Here is a 14,889-nt window from a genome sequence, read left to right on the forward strand (position 1 = left end):
ACCATGCAGAAGGGCAGATTGCACGGCACCCTTGTGATGACCTGATAGGCCAGGGCGTCACATTCCCCCTTGGTTAAACGTAGCTCGTCCGCAAGCTACAGAACACCAAGCATTTATTTATTTATTTTTTTAAAGGAAGAAAAAGGGGTTAACATGAACATTTATTTAACAGATTCATCCCACATTAGGGAGGCACTTTCTTAAACCGTTACTAACATTATGAGTTCGCCTGCCAACAGGGGACGCCACCGGTTTTAGTGGCAGCGGGGACCCAACCTTCCACGTTGCGGTCCCTCCCTGCGACAGTCCAGTCCCTACGTCCCGGGCACGTTGCACAGCCCAAATGGCATGCTGTTAAATTCGCACAATCCCATTGGGGTCGTGAATGCGGTCTTCTCTTTGTCCTCTTCAGCGACCGCCACCTGCCAGTAACCGCTGGTAAGATCAAGAGTGAAAAAGTAAGTAGCAGATTTTAAGGCGGCTAACCATTCCTCAATTCGGGGTAGAGGGTAAGCATCCTTGTGGGTGATTTTATTAATCTGGCGGTAGTCCATACACATCCGCATGGCCCCATCCTTCTTCTTTACAAGGACCAATGGGGCGGCCCAGGGACTGCAGTTATCCCGGATCACTCCTGCTTCCTTCATACTTCGGAGCATGTCTTTAGCATATTGGTAATGGGCAGGTGGTATGGGCCTATACCTTTACTTAATGGGAGGGTCGCGCGGCTACCTCGGAAATAAAACAGGGAGATTGTTGCTTTGGGTGGTGAATGGGATAATGTTCGTGACGCCACCCACGGTGCGTGGTAATGTGAGAGACCACCGCTGCTGTTGGGGAGCCCGGTAATGGTGTTGAAGCAGCAGGATGTTTAACCCCTCCGTGGGTATGGAGTTTGGTGTCCTGGGGCCCGGTGATGCATGGAGTGGGGAACCCGTCGGGGGTGAAGGGATATCGGGTACTCACACAGTCCAAAGTCACTGACGCTGACACCAGGTAAACCAAACTCTTGAATACTCTGTTTCTCTTGGCTGAGCACGCTGGGTCCGTGCCCCTTTGGTGTTGCTGGTTGGTCTGAAGCCTTGTCCCTTAGCACTGTGTGTAACTTGGTGGATCCCTTTCGCCTAAGACTACTCGGGTCCCGCTCACCTGCGTGGCTAGCAAGGTGAGCCTGCTCTCAGGGTTCACGCTTGAGATTTTCTGGACGGTTGTGGGAAGTCCTATCCCCCTCGTTGCGCTAGTAGCCCGATTCTGGAGTGGGTGGGGAACGGTTCCTGAAGATTCCGTTCCCGTCGGGTGAATTACTGGGCTGCGTGAAGCTTCTTCCCAGCCTAGGGACCGCGTACCCCTGTCGTGCCCTGGCCCCTGCCCGGTTGTAGTACAAGGCAGCCGGCCTGCTCTCTGTAGGATCACTGTACACCCTGTCACTACCCCCTGAGACCGGGGTTCCAGCTTCTTCTGGCCAGGCCAATGTCTGGCATCTGGGACGGGTATAGGAGCCCAGCTCCACAGCGTGACCTGCACTATCACTGCTGTCTCACTGCTCAACTCTACTCAACTCAACTACTGACATCTCTGCCTTCCCTCTTCCATCCCTCCATCTGGGTGGTACTATTCCCCTCAGGCTGCCCAATGGGTGGTTGGTGGGTGTGGTGCAGAGTGTTCCTCAGAATTTATGTACACCTGTTGGTAGCAACACCAAATTGACAGGACCTGTTACCAAGGAGGAGCGGGTACCATGAAGAAGGGCAGATTTCACGACACCCTTATGACGACCTGATAGGCCAGGGCGTCACAGAGGAACTCCAGCACTGGATACTGCTCACACGTATCGTGGTCCTCCTTGCTAAACTCCAAAACGAATCTTCTCCCAACTCACTTAAGTGTTTTGTGTCAGCTCCTTTCCGTTATACATACCTCTCGCTTTTTCTGCAGCTCACACGCACCGCCTCCTCAGCTCTCCAAGTCCAGTGAAGAAGTCAGTTGAGATATTGCTATAGTAATCAAACATTTGACTGCAGATGCAAAACACTGGCCTCTTGTGGCTGGTCAGTAACAATGCATACAATGAACAATAAATAAGCGTTTTGCAGCAGTTCACTATTGGTAAAGGTTACTAATATACTCTCACCCTCTCTCATGTTCACATTTCTGAGTCCTCCTGCTTTCTCTATGATAAAACCGCTGGGTGACAGGTTGGCCACTGGCTTATCTGGAGGAGGACAATCGTCAGTTTAAGATCGGACATGCCAGATCAACAGCTCTCTCAGCCATTGGTCAGCCGGCTCCCCAATAAACATTAGATTGATGTTGGAACCAGTAGATATCCACAGGTTCAACTGACAGTCTGTATATGGGGGCCATTAAGCAGATCTGTTTTTTATACCTACAGATTAGATAAAAATTGGCCATATAAGGTGACCATATAATGTTTATGGATATGGACTCCTCTGATAGATAACGGTCTTTTGTTCTCTATGAGATGAGCTGCTGCTATTGCTGTCTCTGGTAGCAGCTCTCTCCTCTCTACCCACTGAAAACACAGGAATATTCGGCTTAGGCTACTTTCACACATCCGGTTTGAGCAGTGCGGCTCAATCCGGCTGTGAAACCTATGCAATGGATGCGGCGAAAACATCGCATCCTTTTCATAAGTTTTTACATGCGGCCCGTCCGTTTTTTTCCGGTTGCGGCATGCTACTGAGCATGCGCAGTGGAAGAAACCGCATGCGGCGGCCGGATGCATTTTTCCGCATCGCGCCACATCCGGCGTCCATAGGCATGCATTTAAAAATGCGCCGCAGCAGCCGGATGCGGCGCGATGCTTTTTTTTTTGCCGGAGCAAAAAACGTTGCAGGCAACGTTCCATCCGGCCGCGGTATCGGCTAAATCTGCCGCATGCGGCAAAAACCGGACCGAACGCAAGCCCATGCGGCACAATACGGCACTAATGTAAGTCTATGCAAAAAAACCCGCAACCGGCGGCAAAAAAAACGGTTGCGGTTATTCTGCAGAGTGCCTTATTGTGCCGCAGAGCAAAAACCGGATGTGTGATAGTAGCCTTAGCTCCTTTATGTGTGTCAGGAGAAATAACTGTTGGTGTACGTCCATCTTCAGACATGTTCAGGCACATGACAACCAATGATATATCTTGGAAGGAAAAATATCTAAAAGAAAAAAGTGCAAGACACTACAAATGGATGGAATATCACAGAAATAATATTCCACCAGATAATATATCATAAGGTGATATCACATCGAGACGATCTCAAGTTATGAAAGACTGAGAACCAGGCTCATATCAGTTCCATAAGTTGACGTTATCTACTGTTTTTTTTACCAAATCCCACACAAATCATTTATTTACATAATTTATTTTTTACATCTATTGTGTTATTGAACATTTCACTGACCTTAAAATAAAGGACTGCTTATAATACGAGTGGAGACATAAAAGAGATGGTGAAACGATAATATAAAACATGTTACCTTCTGTACTAGCTGGAGTCCGGAGATAGAATAATAGGAAACTGTCAAGCTAATATCTCCCTAATGATCCATGTGGTAACCAAATGGATGAAACATATGTAATCCTCTGGGAAAAAGCTCTCTGATCTACTGTAGCTAATAGAAAAGGGTCCCAAAGAGATACTATAGAAAAATCCAGAGATAATATAATCATGACCTGTTTTAGATGTGGATGTGCTTTACACAGATGTGAAGAACTAAGGGTCCGATTACATGGACCGACTGGCAGCAACCATATGACTGCCAATCAGTAAACTGTTACCGATCAGCAGTTCTTTAAATGCCTGTTTACACAGGAACCCCAAAGTAGACGATGTGCACATAGCGATCTATACTAGACTGATAAGTATGCATAGGCTGCCATTGGTCTTGACAGTGCGAGTCCTCTTTGTACAGGACAATGCACTATCAAGAACAATGATTTATAGCGCAAAATATAATTTCACCCATTGAACGAGCATTTTGTATTGGGGTATTGACCCTTCATACTTATCTCAAATATCCACCACATTTCCAGGGCTTTATTAATTATCATGCTGGTTGTTTGCATTGTATCCCAATGCCAATGGGTTCTAGAGCCATGGGCCCATTTTTCTGTTTTTATTTGTGTTTGTTACTTAATATAAATTTACATTTTACACTGTCTAAATTTAAGAAGTGCAACCTATCTTTTGTACATCCTTCCTCCTTTTTCCCCGAATATCCATAGTACTTTGATTGCTAATACAAATTTGACTAAAGTTGGTTAAACTCGTAGATATTGGCAAGGTTGGCTGACAGTCTAATGTGTCTGGGGCCCCCTGACTTTCCCCCAACAGATAATGTTGGAAGAGAGAAGAATTTGTCACTTTGGATTTCTGATGGCGGATTCTTTTTATCTCCATGAGATAAGTCATTACCAGAGAAATATAGCAGCGGCCCTTATATGAAGAACACAGGAGCGCTTAAACAAGTCGAGTGATTTTCTCTATGGAGGAGTCAGGTGGCAGCGAAAGCAAATTATTATGTATGGGGTGTTTTAGGCTGATGGATGCTTCAGTGCATGAAATAATAGGAAATTGAAGATGGCTCTTCTCATCTTTTGCGAAGAATTCTGTTTTTCAGAGAGAGAGAGATCACAGGTAATGGTGCAATACGCACAATGTGCCATTCGTAGTCTGGTTACTTGTAGCAATGCGATAATTAAAGCACCCCTCTTTTTTTTTCCAGCATTTGAGTGGTGCTTTAAATGTAAGCACCCTACTGCCTGTAATATACTCTCCTTCCAGCGTTTTCACCTTTTACCGACACAGCTTAGGGCCCACGGTGCCATCTTGTGACAGTAACTTTTGACTGGCCAGGAGTCGGAAGTTACGTTACAAGCTTCCAATGTAATGCGGGCGTCACATGGTACGACCCTACCCGCCCCCGTGGTTTGTGCGTCACGGGCAAATCGCTGCCCGTGTCGCACAAAGTCGTTAAACCGCCATCACACGTACTTACCTGCTGAGCGACCTCGCTGTGGGCGGCGAACATCCGCTTCCTGAAGTGGGAGGGACGTTTGACGTCACAGTGATGTCACACAGCCGCCGGCCAATAGAAGCGGAGGGGTGGAGATGAGCGGGACGTAAACATCTCGCCCACCTCCTTCCTTCCGCATTGCCAGTGGGTGCCGCGGGACGCAGGTAAGCTGTGTTCATCGCTCCCGGGGTTACACACGGAGTGATGTGTGCTGCCCCGGGTACGATGAACAATCGGCGCCATGAAAAATAAACAATTTTTTAAAAATAAGCGACGTGTACACGACTCACGATTTGTGACCGATTCAGTGTCGCTCGGAGGTGTCACACGAAATGACGTCGCAAACGATGCCAGATGTGCGTCACGAAAACTGTGACCCCGACGATGCATCGCACGATAGATCGTCTCGTGTTACACCCGCATAACTCTAAGAGCCAGAATGAGGCCAGAATGAGACTTTCATAGAGATGTATTAATTTGTGACCACCTGTGCGCTCCATGAAACACTGGAGCTCGTAGCAGGTCATAAATAGCCAGAGACTAACCGAAGTGGCTGTGATAGAAAATGAAGGTGCCAGAGCATGAGTATAAGACAGGGGTCAGACTCAGGGAACTTACATTTAAAGCACCACTCCAGTGGGGCAATAAAAGAAAAACCCTGGAATGGTGCTTCAAAAGTTGGATGGGTTGATGGTAACTTTAGCAGGACCTAAAACAAACAAGAAGGCAGATGTCAAGGCAAACTTAATCAGCTAGTTTTTCTCTTTCTTTGTCAAGCCCTCGTCACACATAGTGATGTTGTTAGCAAGATCGCTGAAACGTCACAGGTTTTGTGATGCAACAGTGACCTCGCTAGCGATCTTGCTATGTGTGACACATAGCAGCGACTGCCCCCCTGCTGCGATATCGTCTGTCGTACCTGAACATCCTGGTTCATTTTTTGATTGTTGGTGTCCTGCTGGGCAGCATGCATCACTGAGTTTTTGCTTTGTCTTTTCAACGCCCGTCAGAATAGCTGCTGTGTGACAGGCTCCCAACAACCGCCGAGGATCGCCGTATCGTTGCTGCATCGTTACTTAGATCTATGAATGAACCTAAGCGGTAAAGGTGGGGTTTTCATAATGTAGACATCAGGGGTTGGTACTAGTAGGCTGGGACTGGGAAAGGCCATGGTTCTTGGGCCCTCCTCAGCCTAAAAATAGCATCTCCCAGCTGCCTCAGAAGTGGCACATTCATTAGATGCACCAATTCTCGCACTTTGCTCAGCGCTTTCCAATTGCCCTGGTGCAGTGACAATTGGGGTAATACTATTGGAGTTGATGTCAGCTGTGAATTTATAACTGGCATCAAGCCCAAAGTTTAGTAATGAATAGGCGTTTCTCAGATACCTCCTTTACTAACCCAGCAAGTGTAGAGTGATAAAAGGTACACACGGGGAAAAAAAAGTTTATTTGAATAAAGACTCCCCCACATTTCCTCGTTCACCAATTTATCCATTCAAAATAAATCCTGGAAGTTCTGATGTAATCCAAAGAGTAATGTCCCACGACATCCATCGATTCCTAAGGAGCATTGTTCTGAGAACTTTCTCAGAACAACCCTCCATAGGTCACTGCCAGTAAGCGGCAGCTCGGAATGTCCCATGAGCGTAAGAAATTCCTTACATACCGTTGACCGTCAGTAACCTGTGTAGCATCATTCTGAAAATGTTCTCATGGCATGCGTGATACGCTTTGTGTATCTAATACCAAAGCTTGAAGCACTCTTCATATCTAACCTCAGTGTTTGTTATACTCTGCATATTTAACCACAGCGTCATACGCTTCATATATACAATCCCAGCATGTGATACTCTTTATCTATTCCTAGTGTGCAGTACATGGATTGTGTTAAACCCCAATGCATGATACAGTGAAGTGCCATTTAACAAAATAGAATTGCCACTGTCAACCGTCCTCAGTGACATTCTCCATATCTCAGTATCACTTTGCAGTGACCAACAAAATGGCTCCGCATTGTGATCCTAAACTTCATTCTCCCTTATCATTTTGCAAACATCTAAAAGGGGAAGAATGACATCACACATGTGCGAGCAGATTCACCCCACTTTTACTGCTGTTGTAATGTGAACTAGCAGTACACTAGATTTTCATGGCAAATTTCAGCAGCGGCTCCCCCTAGTGTTCATATTTTTTACCAGTCAACAAGCTACCATTATTTTATTATGTTAAAAGATTAATACTTTACTTCAATTGTTGTAAAAAAATTTGTTGATGGCACATTCCCTTTAGGCTATGTGTGCACGTTGAGTATTTGCTTGCAGAACTTTCTGCACCCAATTTGCATTCCTGGCAGAAAAAACAACGTGCGTTTTTGCAGTGTGATTTTCACGCTTTTTGATGCATTTTTTCCATGCTTTTTTCATTTATTTGGAGTGAAAAAACGCTGGCAAAAACATTGAAAGAATTGACATGTTGCAGTTTATTTTCTACTGCAATTGTGCAAGGGAAAAAAAGCAACATGTGCACAAAACTTCAGAATTCTCATTGACTTTGGCATAAGGATTTGCATGCAGTTTTGTGACAAAACTACACTAAAAAATGCATCAAAAAGGCGATAAAAACACACTGTGTATATGTGCCACCACTGCAGCGGTCGAACCGCTCGGATCCGAGGGGGGGGTGATTACTCGTGGCTCGAGGGTCTCTGGACCTGGGTGCTAGGGGCCACACTCAAATGAAGAAAGGGGTATTTACAAGGCAGATATAATATATAGTTTGTGACACCACCCGTGGTGTATGGTAATAGGGAGTACCGCCGCTGCCATTGGGAGTACCCGGGATGATGGAGTGGGGCAGCTAGATGTCGTCACCCTCCATGGATAAGGGAAGGCCCCGGGATTCTGGATGGTGAAACGAGGTGCCGTACAGGGGGAGCGCAGGCTTGCTGGTTGCAGGGGTTAATCAGGTACTCACTCAGCAATAGAGCAGACGCTGACAACAGGGTAAACCAAGTCTCTGGGTGCTGCTGCCCTCTTGGGGGAGCCCGTCCTGGTCCAATCCCCTGCAGCACTGCCTGGTGGTCCGTGACCCGCCTCCTGGCACAGAATTTAGAGTGTCTTTTGTGGTTTTGTAGCTTTCCGGGCCCCGCTCCCCACTATGGCTAAGTGAAGGAGCCTGCTCTCAGGAGCGCACGCTTGGGATTTCAATGGGCCGCTTGTTTGGAAAGCCCTATCCCCCTCGTTGCGCTAGTGCCCCCGATCTCTGAGCTTCGTGGGAACAGTCTATAGAGGTCCTGTTCTCTGCAGGTTAATTGCCGGGTTACCTGAAGCTTCTCCCCGACCTAGGGTCCGTGTACCCCATCGTGCCTTCGGTCCTGGACCGGTGATAAGGCCCAGATGCTGACCGTCCTCCAAGGCAGGTCCCAGGTACCTAGCCTCAGTCCCCTGCGACTGAGGGTCCGACTCCTCTAGGTCCAGACCACCGTCTGTGACCTAGTCTGCTTCTCCCCTGGGAGCTACAACTCCCAGCTCCCTCAGAGCTCCTCACAGCTCGAGGGCTACCACTCAACTGACTTGACACCTCCCACCTCCCTGCCTGACCCCTAGGTGGTCGGCTCTATTCCAGCTTAAGCAGCCCACTGGTGTGCCTGACAGGTGTGGTGCAAGGTGTATCTAGGATTTGTGAATGCTGGTGGAGGCAGTACTGCAGGTTAGGTTTCCAGAACCATGGGGGTTTGAGCCCTGCACAGGGAGAGAAAGATTGTGCAGAACCCTGTGACGACCTGAATAGTCCAGGGCATCACATGTACATAGCCTTAAAGGGGTTTTCTTCCACAAAAAATTTGTTAGCCAGGGGTGTAACGATCGCAGTCACAGTGGTCATGACCACAACCAGGTATGGGATTACAAGGGGCCCTCCGACCCCAGAGTCTACTTCAGCTAGATGTGCATTTGAGGGCACATATCCATTTGAAATGCATTGCAGTACACAGAGAACCATTTGGTCCTTACGCTGCTATACAAGCAACCAGCCAAACAGTGGTCGGCAGCTGACATCGGTGTGCACATGACTCGTGACGCATGACAGTGATGTAATGTGCCATGCTGTGTATACCAATGTCAACTGCTGGCTAGCTACACAGGATGCTGCATGGCATGGAGGAGGAGGGAAGTGAGCAGAATGTTTTTTTATGCATTAGAAACAGAACAGGGACTTTATATACCAGGAAGGGGCCCAGGATAAGGAGATATATACCAGGATGGGGACCATATATATCAGGATGAGCCACAAATATACCAGAATGGGCCCAAGATGAGGACATATATACCAAAATGGACCCAGGATGAGAACATATATATACCAGGATGGGCCCAGGATGAGGACAAACATACCAGGATGTATGCATGTATATCAGGATGGGGGACACATATACCAGGATGAGCACAGGATGAGGATAATAATGCCAGGATGGGGACATACAGTATATTCCAGGATGAGCCCTTAATGAGGGACATATATACCAGGATGGCGGACAGTATATACTAGCATGTGGACATACATACCAGGATGGATCCGGATGGGGAACATATATACCAGGATGGGTAACATACAGTGACAAGCAAATGGGTAACAATGTTATAAACGTTTGACTTTCAGGCTCTATATCTCACCATCCACTATATATTTAAGTCTACATTAATTTTATAGACAATCATCTTGGCTATCTCATACTGTACATAAATTTGACTTGCAACTATTTAGCATATGATTAGTTATGCAGATTTTTGTCATATTACTGCACTGTTACTGTTTTGCTCCTGTTTGAAATGTTTTTTTCTTTATTTCTTTTTCTTTCTTTGTATACTACAAATTATAACTTTTTCTCACATTTTCTTTAATAGCTTAGTGTGTTATTAGGTTGGTTCCCAAGCAAAGGTCACTAGTTCGAATTGAGGAGCAGCCATGAAGAAGATTTCCAAAGACAAGTAAAATAGCATCATCCAGTTCATGGATAGTGGTGCCCTGGCCAAGAATACTGCCAAATTGCATCATGTGAGTGCCTTGACAGTTGGAAGAATACAAAACAAAGTCTGTACATAGCTCAGTGGTTAGCACTGCTGTCTTGCAGCGCTGGGGTCCTGGGATCAAATCCTACCAAGGACAACATCTGCAAGGAATCTATATGTTCTCCCCGTGTTTGTGTGGGTTTCCTATGGGTTCTTGGGTTTCCTCCCACACTCCAAAGACATACAGGTAGGGACTCTAGATTGTCAGCCCCATGGGGACAGTGTTGATAATGTATGTAAAGTGCTGTGGAATTAATAGCGCTATATAAATGAATAAATCTTATTATTATTACATCTATTCAGAAGCCAAGAGGTGGGCATCCAGGCAAAATATCGGTGTCAACAAACAATATTGGAGCTCATCACAAAATGTCTCAGTTCTGTATTATCTGTGGGTTTCATCACACTCCTGTCCCGTCCCTTCCCGGATCAAGACTAGCCAGGCGCAGGGCCAGGAAGGAGACTCGGGCCTCTCCACCATCAGGAGTATCCCTGAGATTAGGGATAGCTTAGGGCCCTCTAAACTCGAGGGACAGTTTAGGAGCCATGGTTCCCCGCTATCCCATAGTCATCGTGACAGATTAAGTCAACCTCTCCCCTTTTTATACGGTGTCAGGTATGATTGTCCTATTGCCCACACCTTTTTTCTGCCTCTGGTGAGTTTGAATGAGCATTACATGCTTGAAACAAAGATGTTTACCCACAATTTTGAAAGAGTTGCAACAATTTTATCCAACCTATTTCTGGTGTCTTGTGTGAAATTATGTCCAATTTGCCCTTTTTTTCTTATTTTTTTTTTTTGTTATTCCAATACACATAAAGGAAGTAAACACGTGTATGACATACCATATGTAACCACAATAATTTTCTGGGAAAAATGCTTCATTTTTTGGAACAATTTCAAGGGTGCACACATTTTCATCCACAACTGTATATTTCTCCCTTATCTTCTCACTTCATATGCACCCAGTTATGGCACGCTGACTTCAGTTGCTGGCCTCTAATTGGCCAGCGGCATGAATTGTGACTCAGGGACCTGAAGGCTCTCTACACTGCAATACACTTCATCTAAATGTGCGTTCTTGGACACACATCTAGCAGAAGTAGACGCTGGTGTCGGCCAACCCATAGCTTTGCCAACAGGCATACAGTATTCAGATTTACAACTGTATGCTTTTTAGAGATCTTTCCATCTTCAACTTCCTTAACTGTTCACAATAACAGTAATTTTGACCATGGGTGCCCAAATTTTTACATGCCACTGTACATGAAGATATAATTCCAAATTTGTATTTTTTTTGTTCTACATTTACCGATGGTTAACAATTACAACAATTACAATATGAGCATTTTTTTTTCAACATTGTAAGTTTAGGCAGTTTCTTTTATTTTTTTTAATGAAGAATAGATTTACTCTATTCTATATATACAATGCAATAAGTACTGCAACACTGAATATTTTAAACAGAATGTACACCTTAATGACTATATGTAGAGGATAATACTTACTGTGCCAGTGATTGCCCATCCTGTATAAATGGGCCTTTTGCAGCCCAAGAACTCCACAATGCATAATTCCACCTGTTTTGGAGGTGGAAATGAGCCCCTGAGCTACTGCACAGGTTACAGCAATGATATGTCTGCCTCTGAAAGAAACGATCGTTTGGTTAAAGAGATTCAACAATGATGATCCAGTCTTAATGGATCTTTACCCAAACAATAATCATTCCCTTGCATATACAGGATGAGCAATCACTGGCACAGTAGGTGTTCTCTTCTACATATAGTCATTAAGATGTACATCTTGACTATGTAGACTCTATTAAACTATTTTGTGTGGCCATATTTATTACAATGCATTATATATATGCCGCTAGTATTTAATAGAACACTACACAGGGCTCATTTAGGTCTGCCAGCAGCTACTATAGTCATTCTTTCATATAGTGAGCACTGGAGTATATAATCATTTATTTTTAGATTTACCCTAAATATAAACCCTGTCTGTGGGAAACTATTACAAAATTATTTAAAATATTAAAAATTATACCTGCAGTAAAGATTTTACTTCTTTAGTTTTAAAGAAAAAATGACGGACGTGGAGGGTCGGAAATTACATCCAGGCACCACTTGCTCTGCGCAACCAATCACAACAATGGGAGGGGAGCAGCACGTTTATTGGGGGTAGTAAGGTGCACTAAGCCCTAGGCCACACAAAGGTACACAAAGGAAGCCTCAATTGCATTTGAAATAAAACAGTTTTTCTTTAAAACTAGAGAAGTGAAAATTATAGTGTATACTGTATTCTGTTTTCCTTGAGTACTTTGTGTAAAGACCAAGAGAAATTTAATTTTACAGTAAGCTGTCCTCCTAATCAGCACTGGACACGTTAGTTGTTCCCGAAGAGTAAAATGGATCTACCACCATCTTACAAAACTGTTTGTGTAAGCTGTACCAGACTGTGAGAGTCTCATTTTGTGGCAGAGTGAAGGAGATGCTGCTGAGGTTATTGCTAGCAGGTTGTCACAAGTACAAGTAAACAGTTTAACTTATTTTGCCAAGTGGTTCATACTGGATAAATAATGAATTTTTAGTAGTAAGACTTTCTTTCCGTAGAGTAATCCAAACCACCCTTTGGGTATGTTTATACATGGTGGCTAAGCATAATATGTTCATATTTATGGGAGGAAAACGTGCTGTGTTTTATAGTAGCAGTAATGTGTATGAGATTTTTCCAAGTCTCATCTACACTCCGTAGAAAAAAAAATCTACAATGGAAATTGATCTGAAGTTTAGATTTTAAATTTGAGGCAAATTAATGGCACAATTTTTGACAAATCCACATTTAGCACAAGCTGGCTGATGAAGATCCATAGCAAAATCAACAGCAGAACGTTTGCACTGAAAAATGAATATTTTTGAACAATTCCTTTAATATAATAGAAATGAAAATATCTTTGTAACCTGTGCAGAGCAGTTTAAACATCTGGAAGAGCTGTCTGAATGTGCATATACTCATCATTAAAGCAGCGGTCCCAGTGCTGAGTGCTGAGAGTCTCCATAATATCCAGTTGCAACAGCACTACTTCATATTATCCAGACAAAATAACACCATCAAATCAGATTCCAGACAGCTTTTCTCCCTTGCAGGTTGTAAAATAGTAGCAGAAATCCGATCACTATGGATAATGCTGCCACTTTATTTTTTGCACTAGCTTTCACTAATAAGCCCTGGTAATATAGATAACACATGAGTGCATTTTATGTTCACTGCTGACATAAAAAAGACTTTCAGAGTTTCTCATGGTCTGGTAGTTCAACGCAATTGAACTGAAGTAAGCTAGTTAGAGTGATTTATACACTCCATGTGACTGGGTGGGTAAAATAATGCAGAGTTATGGGAGAAAGTGGTCTACAAGGGAACCTTATCCACTCTACCCAAACAATGCTGTTAACGTTCAGCCCTGGCAACCCCAGCTAAGGGTATGTGCGCACGTTGCTTTTTACCTGCTTTTTACCTGCTTTTTCTTCTGCGCTGTTTAATGCCAAAATGGATGTGTTCTTCTATTCAAGCAAAGTCTATGGGAATTTGGGTTTCTTGTTCACACTATGTTGTTCAAAATGCTGCCTTTTTGAGGCAGAACTTTGGTCAAAAACTCAGCTTTTCAAAGAAGCAACATGTCAATTGTTTTTGCCATTTGGGTTTTGCACTGCAAAGCTGAGTTTTTGACCAAAGTTCTGCCTCAAAAAGGCAGCATTTTGAACAACATAGTGTGAACAAGAAACCCAAATTCCCATAGACTTTGCTTGAATAGAAGAACACATCCATTTTGGCATTAAACAGCGCAGAAGAAAAAGCAGCAAAAAAGCAGGTAAAAAGCAGGTAAAAAGCAACGTGCGCACATAGGTCTCTACTAATTACAAGCTTGAAGATCTTGGTGTGTCATGACCCTGGTCATGTGAGTGCAGTGCTTGCCAATAAAGTAAACACAGGAATTTGAGTGAACTTGGATTTAGATTAGTGTTTACATTTAACCAGGAAAAAATCTCTAATTGTTTAGATTTTTTTTCTTTTAAAGGGAACCTGTCGTTTAAAAACACTATTAACCTGCAGATATTAGGTAAATGTGAAGGTTAATAGCATTTAAAACCTGCTTGGCACCTGCACATTGAACCCCACTGGGAGGAAATGAATTTTAATCCTCCCAATAGAGTTCGGCTTTTAGTCACAGGGGTGGTGCCGACTTGGTTTCAGTCACCACTCTGAAAAATTGAGAGCAGCGACTTCAAATACACCCTCTGCACTGACTGCTAGCCACTCAGCATTAGAATCAGATGTCCACCAGTGAGGGGGGCACAGTTACAGCCGCCACTCTCGATATACAGAGTGGAGCCTTTAGTAAGACTAAAACCCCAACGTTGCCAGGAGGATCAAAAATCATTTCCTTCTATCAGCAGGGTTCATTTTGCAGGTACTGGGAAGGTTTCAAACGCTATTAAACTGCAACTGTCTCAGATTCATCAGGACTGTCCCAATTTGAGGGCTCAGTCCCGGCAGGCAGAGCTTTGTCTTGACTTCTTCTCACCTCTCTACTCTGGCTCCCTAGCCCTTCATCCTCAGAAGGAAGGTCTGACATTTCTCTGCACATATACATAAATTAAATAAAAAATTATCTTCTCCGGTCTCCCTGAGACTCAAACTCGTGAACTCATTGTTTCAGGAGCTGGTCTACTAATGAGGCCACAAGTGACACTGAGAAAGATGGGAGAAATCGGTATACTTGAGCTGTAAT

This window comes from Anomaloglossus baeobatrachus, chromosome 6 (genome assembly GCF_048569485.1).
Source record: "Anomaloglossus baeobatrachus isolate aAnoBae1 chromosome 6, aAnoBae1.hap1, whole genome shotgun sequence".
Taxonomy (NCBI): domain Eukaryota; kingdom Metazoa; phylum Chordata; class Amphibia; order Anura; family Aromobatidae; genus Anomaloglossus; species Anomaloglossus baeobatrachus.